A 23,848-nucleotide genomic window follows, 5' to 3' on the forward strand; every position below is an offset into this window, starting at 1 on the left:
ATGGTCAACGCGTGTACTCTGAAAAAAGCTTGTCCGGAGTACAGGTTTATGAATCATAATTTTTTATTGCCGTAAGTAGAAGGACAGCTTTGAAAATTCGGTATGCAGAATTAATGAAGAGTCTGAAATCTTATGCCTCGTGCTGAATTCCAAACATTTGCGTCAGATCAGGAACATTGAAGCTGTACATAAGGTCACTGTCATGAGAAGGGTATTTCTGACTCAAGAGAAAGAAGTTATAAAGCCTAACAAGCTCTAGCCTAGAGCCTAATGGCTGTTGTTGATCAAATCGTTCAATTCGGATTGTGGAAAAAGTTGCGGCTCACGGGAGTGAGACACTTGTTATTGCAGCCATGTTTCACATTCCTTACCTCTTGATAGGGAAGGTATACCTTCACTAGCTACGGTGCGCTACCCCTAGTGAATGTGTACTGTTTGGCACAAGTGGAAGCAGTAACCCACTTTCACTAAAGGTGCATCTTCGGCAGTGATTGTAGACCTTCCTTGAAGCTTCCACTATCACGTATGTACTTACGTACATAAGTGGTGAACATAGGCTTTGTTCTAAATTTCAACATAATGGTTTGACACACTGACTGCACTAGAGTACTGAACGTTGTATACTAGAAATAAGTAAGCAATAGTCAGTGAGTGATGAACATTTTTAGGGAGTATGTTACACTCAGTGCATAATGTGAAATCTTGCAATGCACAAAGTTCAATGGATTATATCATGTAATCACGGAACAGAATTGTTGTAAATAAAGTAAATAAATGTCTTATGTCCAAGTAGCCATTAATGGTAGAGATAATTTAATCCATAAAGATCAATAAACTATATCGTTGAACCGTGATTTATTTTAAAAGAATATTATTAAGAATTTATTTGATTTACTAGCGATTCATCAAGAACATTAACACATTTAATCACACTATGTAAGCGTGGAAGTAGTTGCCAGGGAGTAACTGATGAAATCATAACCAAATTCCTTTTAACAAATGGGAATTTTATTCACTTTAATAGTGCCTAAAAGCATTTTTTAAAAGAAACAGATTTAAAATTATAATCAGAGAGCACCCTCTAAATATCAAGCTACAATTTATTCAGAGGCAGAAAGAAACAAGTTTTGACTGTATGAGCTTTCGGGCAGAGAACCTTGCCGCTCCCTTTTGACACGGCCGTAGTTACGACCGCCCACAACAGCCTCTGAAAGACTACACTGGTGCAAATCTGCAACTCACCAAATTACTTTAAACTAAAAATTTTAACAATTTACGCAAGCACACAAACTATGCACCCTGGAAGGAGGGATGGAACTGGTACAAACACTAAAAATTAAAATATTAACTTTGACACCAAAGGTGCAACTTGATTTTAACTTGTAGGAAAAGTCTTACGGTGAAAGGGTGGCAACTTTATATACTAAAATGATCATTTAAATAAAAGCCCATGAAATGCAATCTTATATAAAATTCTACAAGGTAGACCAAACAAGTTAAGATGCGCTACAGTACACAGATACCGCCTCTCAAGGTGATAGGCAAGATCAAAACATATTTCAGGTCTTAGGGCCGTTACACTCCAAGCAATAAATTCCTTAACACACCAAATCCGACAAACATGACAGAGGCATCTTTGAACGACAGACAGACACTAACTGCCTAACAAATGCGGACGAGAGACAGACGAACAAGTTGGGGACGAGAGACTGACCAAGAAAACAAGTAGAATTTAACAAGAGTAAATCACACAACATATCACCAATCACTTAACTTCTAATAAACCGCGATGTCTGGCGAAGACCTGGCGCAGCACCCCCAAATCGCTCTCCCAAACCGTCCGCTGCCAGCCGCTTCAACGGACGCAGGAAAGCGCGCCGATCTCCCGTCTCACGGCGTCGCAGCTCGCACCGGCCAGACCGATGTCGTGGGTTGACTGCTGTTGCTCTCGTGTCGACCGCGAAGCTACTACTCCTCGCTATACGGCACGGCCCACTGAACTCACGTGGCGACATCACATGCGCCGGCGCTCAAAACGGACAAGTCATCCTGTGTCTCGGTGCGCGACCGACCAATCGATCATCCAACCGCCAATGACCATTGCCTAAGCAAACCCGAACAGACTGGCTGCCTAACGCGCAGACTCAGATGCAGGAACTAAGCCCCGACCGGGTGACCACTCGCTGAGTTCTCTTACTGGCAGAGTGGAAAGACTCTCATATTGCCGGATTCAAAAGTTGATCCGAACGACAGATATACTAGCACCCCGACCAACAGAAAGACACTAACTGCCTAACAAATGCGTACGAGAGACAGACTAGCAAGCCCCGTTTTCCCACCAGAGGGAGACACCAAAACTGCGATTTCCACAGCGGTGCCACCGCCAGAAACGGAGGGCGACTGCTTCATACTACGTGCTGCGGCGCGCTCTTCAAAGCAGCAATTTTTTACCACGGCTCAATCGTGTAATTATGGAATTATTGTAAATAAATGTCCTCTGTACATCGAACCATTAATACAAGAGATAATTCAAAGCAAATCATTTTCGCATTAGGAGAACGCACAAACATGAATGTTCGTTCCCATAGGGAGTAAATGTTATATAAAAACACATATGAAAAAGAGAGCAATATGTATGCTTTTACACAAAAGCAAGAACGAAATAAACGCTTATGTGAACTTATATTACTGAGCAAGTGCTCATGTTTACTGAACATGACGATGCAGGATGCTCATGCGGGTGATCCCAGTGAGTGGACAACAAAACACTGAAAACATAAGGAGGCGCACAGTGAAATGCACTTACCTCAGCCAAACTGGAAGTGAGTGTAGTGTTGTCGTGAAGTCAGTCCATGGACAGTCACCGCCTGACGAAAATTCTGCACAATTTGTGAGGCACTGACGCTTCCTAAAACTTAAGCAAGGATGTGGCTGCTGTAGTTACAATTCGGGGACTGTTACGGCATGGCGCAACAACGATTACTGCAGCGTATCTAATTGTCATCCCGTGTAACTCTTCACGCGTAACTGTTGCCAGTTTTAAACGTTTCAGCTGACAACTGCTCTGCCGGCCGCTGGTGGCCGAGCGGTTCTAGGCGCTTCAAATGGTTCAAAGGGCTCTGAGCACTATGGGACTTAACTGCTGAAGTCATCAGTCCCCTAGAACTTAGAACTACTTAAACCTAACTAACCTAAGGACATCACACACATCCATGCCCGAGGCAGGATTCGAACCGGCGACCGTAGCGGTCGTGCAGTTCCAGACTGTAGCGCCTAGAGACGCTCGGCCACCTCGGCTGGCTAGGCGCTTCAGTCGGGAACCGCGCGACCGCTACGGTCGCAGTTTCGAATCCTATCTCGGGCATGGATGTGTGTGATGTCCTTAGGTTAGTTAGGTTTAAGTACTAGGGGACTGGTGACCTGAGATGTTAAGTCCCATAGTGCTCAGAGCCATTCGACAACTGTTCAATAACATGATCAAACCGCCCTGCAGAGACGTTTATTCTGCGCTTGTAGTGAACGTTTATGCAAATAAAGTCATTTGTGGACTGTACGGCAGCTAATGAACTGAGAGAGAGACAGTTCAACTTCTGAAATAATACGAACGGTCATCAACCGTAAGCAGGCTTACCAACTAAAAAGTAAAAGTGAGACAAAAGTGCCCAATACGCATGGATCATAATGTTTTCGTAAATAACTAATAATTCTAATATTAAGAATATGTTAACAAACACTTTATTTCAGGGGCAGCCTAGGATAGTTTTGTTATTATGTACCATTGATACTGCCCTCTTAATGTTTCACGTTCGCTCTTGATGGGCTGATTAGCAACTCCCTGAGAAGATCTGCAAATAAAATCTGGTGTATCGCACCGCTGGCTGCTCCATCAGATTCTACGTCGACGTTCCTGCCGATTCATCGACGGTGATGGGATCGACGACCGACGTTCCCTTTTGTCGCACTTCTGTCGTACATCACCACATTTAACACCACGCATTCGTGTCAGTAATAGTCTTCTCAAAAATAAATAAGACAATATTGCACTTACGTTTAATATCGAAGACAACGTACGATTAAAATTTTTAAAAGAAGCCCTTTTAGTAGTGATGACCAAACGATGAAAAACTTAACCAAAATGTGCGAAGATGGTAAGGAAAGAAAGCTATATAAAAGTAAATCTGTAAAGAAAAGTTCCCAAAAATTCGAACAATTCTTTTGTTTGTTAAGCCTATGATCAAGTATCGTATCTAAGCCAATTGAAAGTCTGATTTTTTTTTCCATGGATAAATGATGGGACTTGAAGGTCTTCATTCGGTTTCCCATGACATATGCCCAAATGGGATTCAAAACTTGCCCATCAGGCGATAAAATATGTTAATGTGTTTGCCAATTGAACTTTACGTGGAAGTCGAACACTAAAACCAAACTTATGCATGTGATTAAATGCTCGAAGTGTGTGCTTTGATGCCCGTAACTTCTAGCATTCAAAGGGACGGTATAGCATTACTTCTTTAATCAGGCAGAGATATTACGTGATAAAATATTCTTATTCTGCAGACACGATATTTTAAGTCAAAAGAATAGAAAACTTTAATCTTCTCGTTACTAATTTATCTTTCTCTGTTGGATCGTGAGTGGTGGCATATTGTAACACCCCGCCCATCACTTATCTGGTTTTGGTGTGTGTTCACCCCAGGTAATTAACTAACAGATCAACAGAGAGTGCAAAACTGCCGCAATGTCGGATAACGCAAAGAAAGTAATAAGGCCCTGTGACTCCTGATTGAACTACGGTGGCAGTGTCGATATTAATTGATTCAGAATTGATCCCTATTAATTAAAAAGTGGTGCACATTGATGTTATATTCAGCTATTGAACACCAGATGCAAATGTTGAAGATAAAATTAATTACGAAAGTGACTTGGGATTTCAACTACTTATTTGAAAACAGATTCAGTCGATTAGTACAGATTTATTTTAACTCACGACCTTCAATCATCACATTACATGACTCTCCCAACAGGCAGTGGAAATAAATTGCGTTTGCGTGGAGTAAAGCGCGATAAATAAAAAGTACTTCCTATCGACTGACTCAGGCGTAATGCGAAGTGCGAGAAGAATTCTACAATACACGGCCCATGAAACCCTCGTGGAAACTTTACTGACGTGATCCAATAAATTAATCAGTGGCCGCAGCGGGCGCAATATCACTGAATTAAGCGTGGTGGAGCGGTGTCGTTGTGCGGACGTCGGCCAACCTCGTGGTGCTGCAAGGCTGCGCTCGTCTATTCACTCCTAGCTTTCTTGCTCAGTACATAGCTGGACCAAAACTTCCTATCTCCAAGCTCAATCGTTCCATTTGCTAAGTCCTAAACTGCAGAGATGCTCACTCTTTCTCAGGCAAGCTGAGTAAAGAACGCCACGTCCGCACTCTAGGCAAGCTGGGAATGGAAGACCTCTACGGGGACTTCTCCCAGTCCGCTCTTCGCTACGGTTTCCCCTCCAGCAAAATCACTTATGCCAATTGCTGCGCAAGTCGCGTTAATTATGTGTTGCTTCCCAGTGCCGACCAATGCCTGCTCTGGGAAGTGAACAAATTCCCACAAAATTTCCCTTCCTCTCAACTTCTGCTATTTAGCTCCTCCCAGGCCATCCATCAATGTTAGCGCCTGCACAAAACACCAATTTTTTTCCGGAATTCTGACTCCCAGGAGAGTACTTCAGATTCCTTGGTCCTACATTCCCCTTGGAGGCCGGCGTATTTCATTCTGTCGGTCTTCATCTGATTTACTTCAGACTCTGCGGACTGTGAATTCAGCGTGAAGTTGCTATAGTCACAAACACGCATATTTTGACCTCTGTTGACCGCTCCACCATAGCTTTGCGCGGCTTTCTTGCATGTTTCACTGAAAACAGGACGATGGACATTTATCAACTGGCGTACAAGTTCTCCGTCTGCTTCTCAGTACGCCAGCATGGGGTCAACCACCCACTCACTGTCACTCATCTTAATGCAGCTGGAGGCCGCGCCCCGTTACCACTTTCTCAGAGCTTGTGCCGCCCTAAGCTGCCTATTGTCACTTCCCTTCGCCGCTCCCCTGCCGGCCATGGTGGTCAACTCAAATACTTCCCTGGGATAAACTAGCCTCCAGTTTTCAAGTCGTGTGAATTACTTTAAAACCATCACCCGACCTTAATTATTCCAATACATCCATACTATATCCTCTACAAGATGCATTGTGCCTTGTCAGTCATTTTTGTTCAGCCCTACTGTTCGCTCAACGTGAGTTAGGTGATCTTTAATGAGTTCATGTAAGGGGCATAGTTCTTGCCATCTTACATAGCCCCTCTCCTCAAATCAGTTTTGTAGTACAGGTGATGACTCCTATGGTGTTACCACTTGTGGTACCAAATTAATATCTCCATAACTGGTATTTTTAAACCGTTCGCATGATTAGTTACGGGCGATTGATTACCACTGTCTCCTCTCTGACGCAAATTCCCACTCATTCCTAGGGTACCTGCCTTCAATGACTGGATTTACTGGTATAGACGCGTTCATTATTTAGTCTTAATTTTACATTAATCTCTGCCGATTCCTGAGACGATTATTGGGCAGAGTACTCAAAAGAAAACTACAATTATATTACAAGGACACACGTCGCAAAGGGCAAATACACATGTTTAAGCACCTCTGTGCTTGTCATTTGAATGGCAAGACCCGCAATTATAACTTAAGGTCCATTCACTCTCAGTTATCCATCGCTACTCGACTTAAATTACTAAAAACATAGATGAACAATATTCGTGTAACATTTTGTGAAGTTGATAGTGGTTTCTCTCATTCAATTATATGTGAACGCCCATTTGACATTTTATAAATAATGTTTTTTTTTTGTGTCTCACTGTCTCTGGGTGTTTATATTGTGCATGGTGTAGGTGTCATCTTCACACAATTCAACAAAGTCTGGCCCAGTCCAGTGTCTGGGATTGTGTACACACATGTACCTTTTTTATATATATATACATATCTATAAAACACAACCAAAATAACAAGAATCATTGCGTATTGAGCAACCACTGTTGTGTATTTGTAACAAGGTTTAAGTATGAAATCTTATTCTAACACAAAGAGACGTGGCATGACAAATATACACTCCTGGAAATTGAAATAAGAATACCGTGAATTCATTGTCCCAGGAAGGGGAAACTTTATTGACACATTCCTGGGGTCAGATACATCACATGATCACACTGACGGAACCACAGGCACATAGACACAGGCAACAGAGCATGCACAATGTCGGCACTAGTACAGTGTATATCCACCTTTCGCAGCAATGCAGGCTGCTATTCTCCCATGGAGACGATCGTAGAGATGCTGGATGTAGTCCTGTGGAACGGCTTGCCATGCCATTTCCACCTGGCGCCTCAGTTGGACCAGCGTTCGTGCTGGACGTGCAGACCGCGTGAGACGACGCTTCATCCAGTCCCAAACATGCTCAATGGGGGACAGATCCGGAGATCTTGCTGGCCAGGGTAGTTGACTTACACCTTCTAGAGCACGTTGGGTGGCACGGGATACATGCGGACGTGCATTGTCCTGTTGGAACAGCAAGTTCCCTTGCCGGTCTAGGAATGGTAGAACGATGGGTTCGATGACTGTTTGGATGTACCGTGCACTATTCAGTGTCCCCTCGACGATCACCAGTGGTGTACGGCCAGTGTAGGAGATCGCTCCCCACACCATGATGCCGGGTGTTGGCCCTGTGTGCCTCGGTCGTATGCAGTCCTGATTGTGGCGCTCACCTTGAAAGGTCTCTGTTGGATTCCTTTCATGTTTAATTTCTGAAATTTGTTGGCTTTTATGGAATAAATTCCTCTTCTAAATTTACTGTGGCGTTTCTGACTATCTGGGAGGAGACTGAGTAGTGGAACATGTTACTTTTACACGTAAACAAGAACGATCTGTCACACTACTACACTTTAAAACACAGTATATATGTAATTCATGTCACACAGTCTCATACGGAACCTACATCCGCTTTCTTTTATATATTGTATATGATAAGATACTGTCATCCCCCTTCCCTTCTGTGTGAGAGGATGAATGATCAAATGTGTTTGTAGTTGCATGCTTGAGGGTAGCAGACAAGGCTGTCTGCTAGAGAACAGTAGGACCAACGTCGGAACAGGTAGCTACGGTTCCTAAAAGCAGAGAGGTTTCTATTCTTAGTATGGTCCGGTCCGTCCGTTGTCATGTTGGTATAGGAAGCTGCCCCTCTGGCCCCTTCCGTTTGTCTTTGTGAGCCACCCTCAGGGAAGCACGCTCGGTGGTAGGCAGTTGCAGTCCAGTTGTAGGCAGTTGCAGTCTGGCGGTGGGGAGCGTCTGTAGTGGTAAGTTCACCGGCTAAGCGCGTGTCTGCTAAGTCCATAGGACAATGGATTTCTTAACTTCAGCCTAACTGAAAATTTAATCACTTTTATTTCGGGTTAGCTCTAAAATATCTAAGGTTACCATAAATTGTAGCGTAGTGTAATTCTCGTGTCAAGTTCAGATTATTTTGCGGTAGTTGCTTTGTCATTACTTTGTGAGACCAGTACTACGTGCTTATATAACTGTTTGACCCGTCAGGTTAACAGTAAGACGTTAGTAACCAGTTCAAGGTTTTTCTTTTGTCAATTGCTTTTCGATCTAATTTATTTTTATTATCTAAATTATTGTGGAGTTATACGCTTTCTGTAAACCAAGTTGACCACGTGAAGCATGTGGTGTAATCATCAAAGTAGCCCTCAGCTATTCTTCTTGGGAAGATTTCACAAAGATTTAATATGAATTTAGTATACCAGTGTGTGGTAATTACATGACGGACAGGATTGTGCTACGAACGTAATTTCTTTGACTGAAAATTTGAATCTGTTGGTTGTGGTTAACTTTCTCTTGCATGTGTTTCAATGTTCTTTCTGTGTTGTTTTATGAATGCAGTGTTGTATCCAGTCTCCCAATCTTGGCTCCATATTTTATGTGTTCCGTAAGATTCCAATCTCACATTTTCACAATCGTAAATAAGGCACCAGCTCAGTTATAACTCACGTATAATATGCTGAAATTTCAATGAACAATCTTAAAATAAATTTGCAAATATAAACTGATTTCTTTCTTTTTATTTAAATTCTCATTTTTATATATAGATATATTACCGGTTGTTGTATGACTGTGAAAGATTATAATCAATGTTAGTCTGATTGGTAATGTGGTAAACCTAGACTAGATACCCAGTCGTGAAACAGTTGCTTAGTAATGCAAGATTAACTTCCCCCAGACAGCTCACGGCTTTCAACCCGGTTTCATTGTCCATCAGTACCGTTAGCCAGCATACCAAATTCAAAGTAACAATATTACACATGGCGACCCTGTTCTGTGATTCCGCTAGACTCTGGAATCTCTGAGACGTTAGATTGCGAGCGTGTTATAATCTTAATTTTTTTTCCCCTACAGCGCTCAAACAACTTCTGCGTTGTTTCTGAGGAGACTTTCAAAAGATTCACGGCGTTGTTGAGCGGCGTTGTGTTGTTTGTCTTGTTGTTTTGTTTTCTATATTTGTGTGTTTTACATGTGTGTGTGTTTTTTGTTCTCGCTTGTACATTGCACTGTTTCGATCAAAGATAAAAATTTGTTTTGCGTATGAAAAAGTGCGTACTAGGTTGAGTATCTTTCTTGTGACTGTCGTAATTTTTGGGGGACACATTTATTGTGATTAGTGTGTTGCGTACTGGGTGTAAATTGCACTAATGCTGACACGTAATCAAGCTAAAAGTAAGCGGTCCGACAACTTAAGCAACATGGACCAAGGGGATAATTTGATTGCCAATATTAACGCGTCGGGCGGTTCCGAAAATGCAACGGGGAATACTTCAGACGAAATGCAAAACAGCACGAACGGGCTCACAGCAGAGCCAGAAATAAATTTGCCTCCTACTAACCAAATTGATTTGGCAGAACTCTTGAAAACCTTATTGCAACAAAATCAAGAATCATTTGAAAAATCGATCCGCGAGCTAGGCGAACAAATGACGCATACATTTGAAAAATCGATCCGTGAGCTAGGCGAACAAATGACGCATAAATCAGAAAAATCGATCCGAGAGCTAGGCGAACAAATGACGCATAAACCAGAAAAATCGATCCAAGAATTAGGCCATAAATTTGAACAAATCGATGACCGTCTGCAAGCCGTAGAAAAGGACAAGCGGAGTGGCGAGGCCGAATCTAAAGAAAGGGAAGAACGGCTACTTAGGAATTTCCAAGAGCTAAGAGAAGAATGCCAAAGGGAACACCCGCAGGTACTCTCGAGGGTCCAGGAGGTGGAAACGCATTGTCCCACGTCCGTTAGCAACACAATAGCGGACAACAGTTTAGCGATTCACGAGCTGAACCAGCCTGGTTTCGGCAGCCCTGCACGCCTATTCGATCACATGCTGCAGGAAAATCAATTTGTATACGACCCATGCGGGCCTGCGGAACTAATTAGGATATGCATCACCAAATTGCAGATGCACTTGCGCCACGTCATTCTTGTGGGACGTTGCAAAGAGGACGTGGAAACGTTTAAGACACTTCTCCAAGAGTTGGAATACAATACAGCAGAATGCCCGCCTAATCAGGCACAAAGTTATTACAGGGCACAGCAGCGCGATCGCAGTCGTGGCCGTAGTACTAATCAACGGCGTGACCGGTCGTCGCGACGCAAACGGAACAATAAGCGGGACCGGCCGTATAGAAACAGGGGTAACACTCGCGAGCACAGGTGGAACAACAGAAATGATCGAGGACGTGGACAAGATCGTGAACGCAACAGGTACGGCAACAAGCATCGTTACTACGATGAATACGGTGGAAAAGATGTTTTTATGTGATTGATTGAAGTGATGTTTTAATTTGTTTTCTTTCCTTGTGCAATTAGGATTTAGGTTGGTTCTAATGTGAACATAAAAGGTTTCCTTGTGAACGAGTGAAATGCTGTTTGTTTTTTTTGTGTAAATTGAATGGAGTCGCTCCTGAGAGAAGCAAAATCGTTGTTTAATTAGTGCAAAAACTCAGGGGAATATCCGATCTGTGGGTATTATGGGTCTGGCAAACCCAGGTCCCCAGCTGTTAGTAGCCTTGTTTCCGATTTTCTGCTTTCAGTGCTACTATCTTTCTATTACTATTCTATATCTGTCAGTACAAATGAGGATCTCTTACTATAGTATGCATGCTGTATGAATATTTTAAGATAGGAAAACTCAGGGGAATATCCGATCTGTGGGTATTATGGGTCTGGCAAACCCAGGTCCCCAGCTGTTAGTAGCCTTGTTTCCGATTTTCTGCTTTCAGTGCTACTATCTTTCTATTACTATTCTATATCTGTCAGTAGAAATGAGGATCTCTTACTATAGTATGCGTGCTGTATGAATATTTTAAGATAGGAAAACTCAGGGGAATATCCGATCTGTGGGTATTATGGGTCTGGCAAACCCAGGTCCCCAGCTGTTAGTAGCCTTGTTTCCGATTTTCTGCTTTCAGTGCTACTATCTTTCTATTACTATTCTATATCTGTCAGTAGAAATGAGGATCTCTTACTATAGTATGCGTGCTGTATGAATATTTTAAGATAGGAAAACTCAGGGGAATATCCGATCTGTGGGTATTATGGGTCTGGCAAACCCAGGTCCCCAGCTGTTAGTAGCCGTGTTTCCGATTTTCTGTTTTCAGTGCTACTATCTTTCTATTACTATTCTATATCTGTCAGTACAAATGAGGATCTCTTACTATAGTATGCGTGCTGTATGAATATTTTAAGATAGGAGAACTCTGAGAAAGGAATGAGTAAATCTGGAATCTTGAAAACAGGATGCGATAATACGATTGTTTAACCATTGGCTTCCCAATATGCGATGATATGTTAATATTGATGATATATGTCTTTTTTTTGTTCTTTATAGCTGAGTACGTAAAGTGCTGTCTGTGGATTTCGTAAGTATATTGATTCCCTTCAAGGTGAAAGAAGAATTGTGGTTTGTGTAATTTACGTGGCTCTGAAATATTACTGTGGTAGTCAAATACGAGCAGTTTTTCAGCAAATGGAGAATGGAACGGAAATATGGATCCTTTTTGTAGTCTTGATTGATGTTGAGCCAAAGCCTGGAAAACTTATTCTGCGTTAATACTTGTCCCAGAAAAGCGACGTTTATGTGTTTTGCTGATGCTGTGAGCATTACAGCCTACTGTTTTCGCTGGTGTGGGATGCACTGCAGCCTATATGATTTGTACTGAGGAAATTTCCCTCTTGAAGGTAGAGGATGATTAAATAATTTTGATTATGGGAACGAAGGAAAGCTTGGTTTAAGGTAATAAGGATGAAGCAAAACATTTGTCATTTAAACTACAGGAGGATTCGAATCTTTTGTGTCTGTTGTAAGTTCAATATGTTAAGATGATACTGTTTTACAGAATAGAGGTGACCACAATTTTGCCATTCATGAGAAATGAATCCAGAATAACCACCACAGGCGAAATAACTGATTTGGAAGCGAAAGGTAACTTAAAGAAGGAACGAAATCGCAGCAAAATGGGTAAGAAAATGTAGTATAACCTGTATAGTGCAGACATTTTAACCTTCTCAGAGCCACCTGTGTGATTAATTCTTGTGATAACGTAATTTTAGATGAAATTTTCTTACTGTTTTATGTGTGAATATATGAGTATGATAAATGTATAATTGCGAGTCTCTTTTCAGGTGTGTGTACTGGTATAAATGTTTTGGTGTGCAAATAACCATTGTTCTTTTTAATGTGTATGTTTAAGGAAAGTCTCCATATTCATTATATGACAAGACGTATGCCGCGAGCGTCAAGAAGAGGGCGAATTAGAACATTGCTGTAGTGGTATATACACGGTGTTGAAATAGAATTGGAGTAGCTTGTGGGCTTAACTAGGAGTGGATAGAAGTAGAATTATGAGTAATGCATGTTTATGGGTAGTTAGTTTGTAGAATAGACAACAGGTGTGCATGTGTGTGTGTAAATAACATGTGAACCCTATGCTGTCCTGACCTATACTTGCACAAGGGATAATCCTATTCATTTTAGTGAATTAATAAGTAGCACTTGATTTATTAAAACGTAAGTGAACCACATTAGTGATGTGGATTTAAATATTATATTGTCAGTTCATTTAATTTTAATTTTTTTACATTGTCAAGTCATTGCACTTTTATTTTTTTACATGGTCAAGTCATTTAAATTTTATTTTATATTGTCGATTCATCTAATTATTTCTATAAAAAAAATTAATTAAGTTTCACTTTGTTCTTAAAAATTGTGAAAGACAATACTAAGTGGTATTATGTATGACATTGTGTAATCACATAAGAATGATGAAAAATTTCTGTGAATGCAGTTGAGAACGTGAAAGCGAACTGGCAAAACTCTTAAGAGACAGCGGGAGCAGCCGGACTAGTTGTAAACTGGTGGGTTTCCCAGCAGGACACGCTGTCAGCCAGGCCACTTCGGGAGCGCGGCCGACAACAAAAGAAGGGCCGCCGCAAACACTTTCCCTTGTACCTGGAGCTAATGGGCGGCCACCCTGCGCGACCCTTCGTGAAGGCGTTGACCTGAGATGGGCGAGCGGTCCACCGCGCAGAAATCCATCTGCTGGCAACGCACCACACGCACGTGACCGTGACGAGACGGCCGCGGAGAAACAACGCAAAGGGCGTGGAGCCTTTTGACAGGTACTGTCCAGAGAAACTTGCAGACGTCAACGACGCCTATCGACATTTCCTGAAGGATGCCTACTGTCAAGCGACAGTAAATCATGGTTCGATGTTCTCTGGTCGCTAAGGGTGGCACAAAAGAAGAGCCATTAAGTGTCATCCTTGCCCAAGAATATCAACCTGGCGTGTCAAACGAGGATACCGCACGAATTTGACAACACAAACATGGAACCAAATCGAGATGTACGTGACACGGGAGAGACTTCATGAGAGGGCAGAGACGGCAGGATTGCACGCAACAGATGGACAAAAATCCCTACTGACAGCTGCGGCGACGAACCCCCTCCCCCTCCCCTTATATTGTGCCTCGGAACAGTGGAACTAGTGATTGTATCAGTGAACAGTGATTATACGGTTCTTAGTTCAATGCATATACGTGTGTTTCTGTCACAGAAACTTTGACTCGTGTGTTTTGCAGGGACTCGATTTATTGGTGTTTATTAAACTCTGACCTTGTATTTTGCAGGTGTTCTATATTTTTTTTAAACTTTGACTCTTGTATTTTGCAGGTGTTCTATATTTTTTTTTAAACTTTGACTCTTGTATTTTGCAGGTGTTTTATTTATTGGAGTTTTGTTTTAGATGTTGACTATTGTACTGTTTTATTGATCAATGTGTGTTCTTGTGTTATGTATTAGATTTGTGATATTTTGTTTCGTAAATTCATTGCAGTGGCATTGCTTCGTTTATCAGTCAGATTGCTATTCATTCTCATTGGACTGTGATCGATTAGCCTTTGCATGGGGCATATTTATTGTGAGGAACCCCTTAAGGGTAACAATCACATAATTATTGTAGTTTGAGTATAATGACACAGTGCTCATTGTTTGCTAGCTAATTGAAATATAGTAGAGTGATTAAATTAGTGCCACATAGTTATTTTAATTCTACAAATTATTAGTTTTGTAAGATATAGAATTTTTTTTGCGATAACCACTTTGTAAAACATGTTTTTTTTTCTTATCAATTTTTTTGCTTTTGCGAATTGTGCATTGTAATGTTCTGCTTTATAATACTGATGTTATTTCATGTTCTTTTTTTAATTGCTGTGGCACCTTTGCTATTTTCATAAATTTTGCTTGTTAATAAACAGTCATAAATTTTCCTGTGATGAGTTGGCTCTTGCAATGAGCAAATACTGGTGAGCTCCATAAGGGTAACAACCAGAAATTGTTTTCATATTAATGACACAGGAACCATTGTTTTTACTTGCTGACCGATTTAGGTCTACACGATCTTTTAAATAGGTGTCACAGATTGTGTGTTTTTTTTTCTCTTTGAAATTGGTAGATTGTAAAGATGTTTGAAATTATTGTGTTTTAGCAAGTAGCTGGTGACCTTTTGCCTTTCCTTTACACTTTTGGTTTAAGTAGGGTGTGAGAAGCCTGCTTGGGAATGTCCTAGCATGGCCAGAAAATTCCATGCACAGTCTTTTCCCGGAGCGTTGGGGTTATGAAGGGTCTCTGTTGGATTCCTTTCATGTTTAATTTCTCAAATTTGTTGTCTTTTATGGAATAAATTCCTCTTCTAAATTTACTGTGGCGTTTCTGACTATCTGGGAGGAGACTGAGTAGTGGAACGTGTTACTTTTACACGTAAACAAGAACGATCTGTCACACTACTACACTTTAAAACACAGTATATATGTAATTCATGTCACACAGTCTCATACGGAACCTACATCCGCTTTCTTTTATATACTGTATATGATAAGATACTGTCATCCCCCTTCCCTTCTGTGTGAGAGGATGAATGATCAAATGTGTTTGTAGTTGCATGCTTGAGGGTAGCAGACAAGGCTGTCTGCTAGAGAACAGTAGGACCAACGTCGGAACAGGTAGCTACGGTTCCTAAAAGCAGAGAGGTTTCTATTCTTAGTATGGTCCGGTCCGTCCGTTGTCAGGTTGGTATAGGAAGCTGCCCCTCTGGCCCCTTCCGTTTGTCTTTGTGAGCCACCCTCAGGGAAGCACGCTCGGTGGTAGGCAGTTGCAGTCCAGTAGTAGGCAGTTGCAGTCTGGCGGTGGGGAGCGTCTGTAGTGGTAAGATCTCCGGCTAAGCGCGTGTCTGCTAAGTCCATAGGACAATGGATTTCTTAACTTCAGCCTAACTGAAAATTTAATCACCTTTATTTCGGGTTAGCTCTAAAATATCTAATGCTATCTTAAATTGCAGCGGAGTGTAATTCTCGTGTCAAGTTCAGATTATTTTGCGGTAGTTGCTTTGTCATTACTTTGTGAGACCAGTACTACGTGCTTATATAACTGTTTGACCCGTCAGGTTAACAGTAAGACGTTAGTAACCAGTTCAAGGTTTTTCTTTTGTCAATTGCTTTTCGATCTAATTTATTTTTATTATCTAAATTATTGTGGAGTTATACGCTTTCTGTAAACCAAGTTGACCACGTGAAGCATGTGGTGTAATCATCAAAGTAGCCCTCAGCTATTCTTCTTGGGAAGATTTCACAAAGATTTAATATGAATTTAGTATACCAGTGTGTGGTAATTACATGACGGACAGGATTGTGCTACGAACGTAATTTCTTTGACTGAAAATTTGAATCTGTTGGTTGTGGTTAACTTTCTCTTGCATGTGTTTCAATGTTCTTTCTGTGTTGTTTTATGAATGCAGTGTTGTATCCAGTCTCCCAATCTTGGCTCCATATTTTATGTGTTCCGTAAGATTCCAATCTCACATTTTCACAATCGTAAATAAGGCACCAGCTCAGTATAACTCACGTATAATATGCTGAAATTTCAATGATCAATCTTAAAATAAATTTGCAAATATAAACTGATTTCTTTCTTTTTATTTAAATTCTCCTTTTTTATATATAGATATATTACCGGTTGTTGTATGACTGTAAAAGATTATAATCAATGTTAGTCTGATTGGTAATGTGGTAAACCTAGACTAGATACCCAGTCGTGAAACTGTTGCTTAGTAATGCAGGATTAACTTCCCCTGACAGCTCACAGCTTTCAACCCGCTTTCATTGTATATTAGCACCGATTTCAGCATAGCAAATTCCTGTAGCAACATTACAACCTGCACGGCGCCAAACACGCATACGACCATCATTGGCACCAAGGCAGAAGCGACTCTCATCGCTGAAGACGACACGTCTCCATTCGTCCCTCCATTCACGCCTGTCGCTACACCACTGGAGGCGGGCTGCACGATGTTGGGGCGTGAGCGGAAGACGGCCTAACGGTGTGCGGGACCGTAGCCCAGCTTCATGGAGACGGTTGCGAATGGTCCTCGCCGATACCCCAGGAGCAACAGTGTCCCTAATTTGCAGGGAAGTGGCGGTGCGGTCCCCTACGGCACTGCGTAGGATCCTACGGTCTTGGCGTGCATCCGTGCGTCGCTGCGGTCCGGTCCCAGGTCGACGGGCACGTGCACCTTCCGCCGACCACTGGCGACAACATCGATGTACTGTGGAGACCTCACGCCCCACGTGTTGAGCAATTCGGCGGTACGTCCACCCGGCCTCCCGCATGCCCACTATACGCCCTCGCTCAAAGTCCGTCAAATGCACATACGGTTCACGTCCACGCTGTCGCGGCATGCTACCAGTGTTAAAGACTGCGATGGAGCTCCGTATGCCACGGCAAACTGGCTGACACTGACGGCGGCGGTGCACAAATGCTGCGCAGCTAGCGCCATTCGACGGCCAACACCGCGGTTCCTGGTGTGTCTGCTGTGCCGTGCGTGTGATCATTGCTTGTACAGCCCTCTCGCAGTGTCCGGAGCAAGTATGGTGGGTCTGACACACCGGTGTCAATGTGTTCTTTTTTCAAATTCCAGGAGTGTATGACGTTTTAACAAATGGTACATTTATAAAATCATAACCTTCTTATAAAACAATTCATAAACAGAACAAATGATTACTTTACGTTCGTTGAGGTGCATGTTATTCATTTGAATCCACACTGACACACTCACACACACGGCACAAGTTTCTTGCGGGAACGGAAGTGACATTAGTTCTGACTAGCAAGTTGAGGGATGGCTAACGGCTGAGAAGAGAGCAACGCCGATTACCGAGATGGCGCCACAGGTACCCGCATCTTCTTGAGTAAGGATGGCTCTCACCTAAGAGCTCGTTGTTGACATCTTGTCCGACAGGCACAAGACCCCATCGGTGCATCTATGATCGGTGACCTCTCGCGGCTCAGCCACAGGTCATTGCTACATCTATAGACGTTTTAGGGCAAGGGAGGGACCATGATCAGACAGGAGCCTATTTTTTGCTCAGGCCTTCAAAGTTGGTGTCATTAGGCACAAAAGGTCAGCTGGGCTGTCGCTCCACCTGACGTGGCGAGCAACAAATATAGAAACCTTCTTGGACCTCTTCATTGCTGCCCCCGATCCGCACCGGGTACAGAGACCAGGATCGACCTCTTTGTCGTACACAGAGGTGCTGGATGTCACCTCTCCTTGGCTGCTGAGCTGACCACTGTCCCCGTCGTTTCAGGGCGTGGTCTGCATGCCATCACTATCGTCAGCTGTGTGCTCCCCTCATTGCTGTCGTCCTCGTTCCTTGTCAGCTCGTGTGTGGTGTGCCAGGTGTCGTAGCTTCAACTCCCTCTTGTTCAGTTACGCCATCTTAACACACTAAGACAACTAATTTTAGTACATGGAAAGTGCTCATGTTTAATCGTCAGTACCATACGTTTTTTTACATGTTATTTAAGATAATGAACTTGTTTCATTACAAAAGGAATAATTTTGCTTGTTTGTAAATCAACTTCAGGATCAATTAAAATAGAAATGTAACAGAACATTTATTATACATAAACATAAAAATGTACAAGACAACTTGCTTCACAGTCGTTCACACACACACACACACACAATCAAGGGATAGGGATTCAAGATTATCTGGACAGGATCCCATCACCATTTCTAACTACCAATTCCTACGACTAACACGGTGTTGGCCAACTCGACTACATATCTACTATTTACTACTTTTTATCTCTAATCTTGTTTTTTCTTCTGAATTCCCTATGTGGCAGACGTCCCTCTTATTGTGCCTGCGAACATGTATAAAACACAACAAAACTTAGACTTGTGTCAGTCTTACCGAGATTTTTGTTGGAAGTTTGGATAGCGTCCTTTATCGTGTTCTATTGCGACTCTTCTTCTCTCCTCTGTTTTCTTCCCGTTTTCTCCTTTTGTCACGAATGGTTTTATAAGGCCTGTGAACATGTTTCGGATTAGCAATGTCACAATGGCACAACACAAATATAGGTCACTGCTCACACTCGCAGTTGTTACACTATCTTTGTATCAACAAGTATTTCTGGCGTATCAATGCTGCTGTTCGCTCTGTAGATGATTACAGCCGGTTCATTTTAACATACACTGGGTGCGCTAATTCACGCAACTGCGCATAGCTGTCCACCTCCTACGTATTCAAGGGCATACGAGATGCGTCGGTGCGTCCTCCAATGACGGAGATACAATTACGGGGAACATTTCTGTAATTTACAGAGTTCCTAATCTATCATTTTCTAGGGGTACGCCCAGAAATACTTGTTTTCCATTCTTTAATCATGTGTTTTTACAAAATAATCTAGTGCACTTCACTTTCACAACATCGAGAGAAGAGATATCATTATTAATAATAAAAACACGAAATATAGGCACATATAAACGAGACATTCTACCACTAAGATCAGTACATACACAAACAAACAAGACACTTTAGCAAAAATCCTTATTCTAAGCGTATATTTAGTATGTCCACGCTCTGGTCTAGTCATTCTTAATCCTGCCCGTTAAGGTGGGATGGACCAGGCTTCGGAGGGCGGACTTCGACCTCTTCTTGGTCGTTATTTTGGTAACCATTATTCCTGTTCCTTCCCGATTGATGATTACCGCCCCAAGTCCTTTGTAATTTATTATTTTGCACCGGAGAGTGTCGCTCTTCTTCCGTGTACCTTCTTTTCAAGTTTCCATTACTCTTATCTTGATTGTGGCCGTTGTAGTTCGGCACTGGCCTACTATCCCACTGATGTCCATTATTGCGACGGTTGTTATTTTGTTCACGCTGTCGGCGTTTCTCCCGCGCTTGTTCCTCTTGAAATGCGAATTCCAGTTCGCGCAAAATGCCCTTAAATACCTCAGTATCGCTACCACAACGACCGGCAAGTGACTGTTGATACGAGATGGGAAGTTGCATGATGATTTCCGCACCGCTACATGGGTTGTCTACGTACTGGTTCCTTTTTGTCATATTTTCAAAAAATTTGACCGGACTCCGGTACCCTGCCCCTTCCATATCTCTGGACATCATAATTTCTTGTTTGATCCTTTCTTGGGTTTCTTCAGACCAATACTTGCCCAAGAAGGCATTTTTGAATTCTACGAACGAGACGCTCGTCTTCGCTACGTTTCTCAAGTACTCAGCGGTCGCGCCCTCCATATGGGAGCACACAAAATCCAGCTGGTACATCAATGGCCAGTGTGGGGGCAAAGATAACTAGAATTGTCCCATAAAAGTTTTTGGACGCAAGCTATAACCTTCGTCCTTGTAGTGATGAAACTTTCGGACTGATACAAAATGCTTGTAGTCAAACCGGTCATCATTCCAGTTTTCATTTCGCCCGTTCTTACGATTCGTATGAACTTCGGGACGTGGACTAATTCGTTCCGACACGCTATCGTCATCTCTCCCCCTCTCTATGTTCGACAGTTGTTCGGTACATCTAATCAGCCGGCAACAATTGTGCTCACTGGACTGCTGCGCGCTTTCCGTGTTTACCTCGGTCGTTGCCTCAGAGCTGTGAATGAAGGCGTGGCTCCCGTTGCTTATAGTGTCAACTTTGTCAGACCGTGAAGCGGTTATCTGTGTTCCGGCAAGTGACGGTTCAGTCGACGCAGTAATTACACCTTTCTCCTTTCCTGATGTCTCTGTAATGAGACGTTTTACCTCGTCCTCTAAATTTCTTTTTAATATCGCCACCTCCTCTTTCAACATCTCGTTAGGCCCTATGTCCGGTTGTTCTTGTTGCTTTTATTCAACACGTTTATTCGGCTTTGTAGCCTTGATAACATGACCTTTCCTACTTTTGACGTGCTTTGCGTGGAGTCCCGAGTTTCTCTCGCTATTATCCTTGCACCTTTCGCAATTAATTTGGCTTCAATTGCCGTTCGTTTGATGATGGCAATCTATTTCTCTATTTTGACGCCGAGATTATTTACCTCCTCTTTTACTTCCCTATGAACTTCTGTGGGCCTATAGTTCAGCTACGAATTCGCCTTTCTTATTTCGGCATTAAGGTTGGCGCTCTGCTCTTTCAGCTCCGAATTCGCCTTTTTAATTTCGGCATTAAGGTTCTCTTTCAGCTCCGAATTCGCCTTTTTAATTTCGCCATTAAGGTTGGCGCTCTGCTCTAAGTTCACCGTTTGCATCTGTTGCAACAGGTCCGTAATGTTTTTGAGAGTAGCCGCATTTTGATCCTCGTCCTTTTGTGGTTGAAAATGCGACTCTTCTCCTCCGTTCTGAGGAACCCTTCGATATCTAGACAAGTACCGTCTCCGCGCCCCCGTCGGATCACTTGTGAGTGAATCGTTTGATAATGGTCGGACACCGTTTTGTTCCAACACACTCTGGCTTCTTAGGCTGGATCTTCCATACTTATGGATTAATCCTGTACTCCCTGCGTCCCCCGAGCCCTTAGTATCACTGCCTGAATCAACAACCTTGCTATTCAGCGGTCTAAACCGGTTGTGAGACCCAATTTCTCGAAGTTCCAACTCGCACTCGTCACGCTCATCGGTAGAGCTTTCTCTACTATCACACATGTTCTCCCAAGTAATAATCTGATTATATTCTGCCGTTGTCTTGGCTTTTCTCCTCGTTATCATTTGCACTTTTATGTTACACGAAAACTCAAAACCCAAGTACCCCTTACACTTAATAATTAGATAACGCAAAACATATATCAGGACACAAATTGATACACTTGGTGTGAGCAGTGACCCGACAAATAGTTCATGAAGCATTCCACCAAAAGGGCTAGTACCAATGATTGTGTTCTGTGTGCTCAGCATCGGCTGATTACGGCACTACACATCATAAGTACTCCAACAAATCACAAATATAATGCATAGGCACCTATAAACGTCAATTTGAAAAGACAGCACATGAAGAAGACAATGTAACTTATTGTAACTAATGCTACCCGTTTTTAAATTAAAAATGGCTAAGCAATGGATCACGTGGAAAAATTTCCTTTTTCAACACTACTTCCTAGCATATCCCAAAGTATCGTATCGTGGCATGGGTCAGCCATATGTAACACCCCACCCGTCACTTATCTGGTTTTGGTGTGTGTTCATCCCAGGTAATTGACTAACAGATCAACAGAGAGTGCAAAACTGCCGCAATGTTGGATAACGCAAAGAAAGTAACAAGGCCCTGTGACTCCTGATTGAACTGCAGTGGCAATGTTGATATTAATTGATTCAGAGTTGATCCCTTTTAACTAAAAAGTGGTGCACATTGATGTTATATTCAGTTATTGAACACCAGATGCAAATGTTGAAGTTAAAATTAATTACGAAAGTGACTTGGGATTTCAACTACTTGATTGAAAACAGATTCAGTCGATTAGTACAGATTTATTTTAACTCACGACCTTCAATCATCACATTACATGACTCTCCCAACAGGCAGTGGAAATAAATTGCGTTTGCGTGGAGTAAAGTGCGATAAATAAAAAGTACTTCCTATCGACTGACCCAGGCGTAATGCGAAGTGCGAGAAGAATTCTACAATACACGGCCCATGAAACCCTCGTGGAAACTTTACTGACGTGATCCAACAAATTAATCAGTGGCCGGAGCGGGCGCAATATCACCGAATACAGCGTGGTGGAGCGGTGTCGTTGTGCGGACGTCGGCCAACCTCGTGGTGCTGCAAGGCTGCGCCCATCTATTCACTCCTAGCTATCTTGCTCAGTACATAGCTGAACCAAAACTTCCTATCTCCTAGCTCAATCGTTCCATTTGCTAAATCCTAAACTGCAGAGATGCTCACTCTTTCTCAGGCAAGCTGAGTAAAGAACGCCACGTCCGCACTCTAGGCAAGCTGGGAACGGAAGACCTCTACGGGGACTTCTCCCAGTCCACTCTTCGCTTCGCCTTCCCCTCCAGCAAAATCACTTACGCCAATTGCAGCGCAAGCCACGTTAATTATGTGTCGCTTCCCAGTGCCTACCAATGCCTGCTCTGGGAGGTGAACAAATTCCCACAAAATTTCCCTTCCTCTCAACTCCTGCTATTTAGCTCCTCCCAGGCCATCCATCAAGGTTAGCGTCTGCACAAAACACCAATTTTTCCGGAATTCTGACTCCCAGGAGAATACTTCAGATTATTTGGTCCTACGTTCCCCTCGGAGCCGTCGTATTTCATTCTGTCGCTCTTCACCTGATTTACTTCAGACTCTGCGGACCGTGAATTCAGCGTGAAGTTGCTATAGTCACAAACACGCATATTTTGACCTCTGTTGACCGCTCCACCATAGCTTTGTGCGGCTTTCTCGCATGTTTCACTGAAAAAGGGACGATGAACATTTATCAACTGGAGTACAAGTTCTCCGTCTGCTTCCAGTACACCAGCATGGGGCCAACCACCCACTCACTGTCACTCATCCTAAGGCAGCTGGAGGCCGTGCCCCATTACCACTTTCTCTGAGCTTGAGCCACCCTAAGCTGCCTATTATCGTTTCCCTTCGCCGCTCCCCCGCCGGCCACGGTGGTCAACTCAAATACTTCCCTGGGATAAACTAGCCTCCAGTAAATCGACGCCTTTCCACAAAGTTTCCATGTTGTGTGAATTACTTTATAAACCATCACCCGACCTTAATTATTCCAATACGTCCATACTATACCCACTACAACATGCATTGTGCCTTGTCAGTCATTTTTGTTCAGCCCTACTGTTCGCTCAACGTGAGTTAGGTGATCTTTAATGACTTCATGTAAGGGGCATAGTTCTTTCCATCTTACAATGTACA

The sequence above is a fragment of the Schistocerca nitens genome, chromosome 4, assembly GCF_023898315.1.
Source record: "Schistocerca nitens isolate TAMUIC-IGC-003100 chromosome 4, iqSchNite1.1, whole genome shotgun sequence".
NCBI classification, from domain to species: Eukaryota; Metazoa; Arthropoda; class Insecta; order Orthoptera; family Acrididae; genus Schistocerca; species Schistocerca nitens.